This window comes from Elephantulus edwardii, unplaced genomic scaffold (genome assembly GCF_000299155.1).
Source record: "Elephantulus edwardii isolate Elephantulus edwardi_28Jun2011 unplaced genomic scaffold, EleEdw1.0 scaffold00005, whole genome shotgun sequence".
Classification (NCBI taxonomy): domain Eukaryota; kingdom Metazoa; phylum Chordata; class Mammalia; order Macroscelidea; family Macroscelididae; genus Elephantulus; species Elephantulus edwardii.
Window position 1 is genome coordinate 5,823,735 of NW_006399755.1, and position 541 is coordinate 5,824,275.

Sequence of the window (541 nt, forward strand, 5' to 3'; positions counted from 1 at the left end):
GGCAGTGTAGTAGGATTTGAAATCAGGGAGTGAGATACCTCCTACCGTTATTATATTCTTAAGGAGTAGATATATGCCTTTTTTTATACTTTTAAATTTATTAATTCAACAATAATTTTTGACAAATAGTTAGGTGTTAATATTCTTCCAAGCATTAAGGTTATAAAGTGATAAACAAGATATTTAAATCCCTGCTTTTATAGGCTAATATTTTAGGAAGAGGATAGCAACAAGAGCATGCATTTAAACAAATTAATATGCCAGCATTTATTTTATGTATGAATTATTAGTTTAATATTAATAGTCTCTTATGGATTGTGTTTTATTATCCCCTGTGCACATATAGAAATTCAGATTTAATTACATTTAAGTAATTTGATTATAGTCATAGACTAGAGATTTGTTGCTTAAGGATACAAATTCATGGCTTTCCCCACACCCCTGCCACTACACTAAGGTCAAATTGAAAACATTTTTAGGGAAATTACCTAACACCATCAGTCAGAAAATCAAAAGTCAAATTGCATTAGGGAAGTCTGCT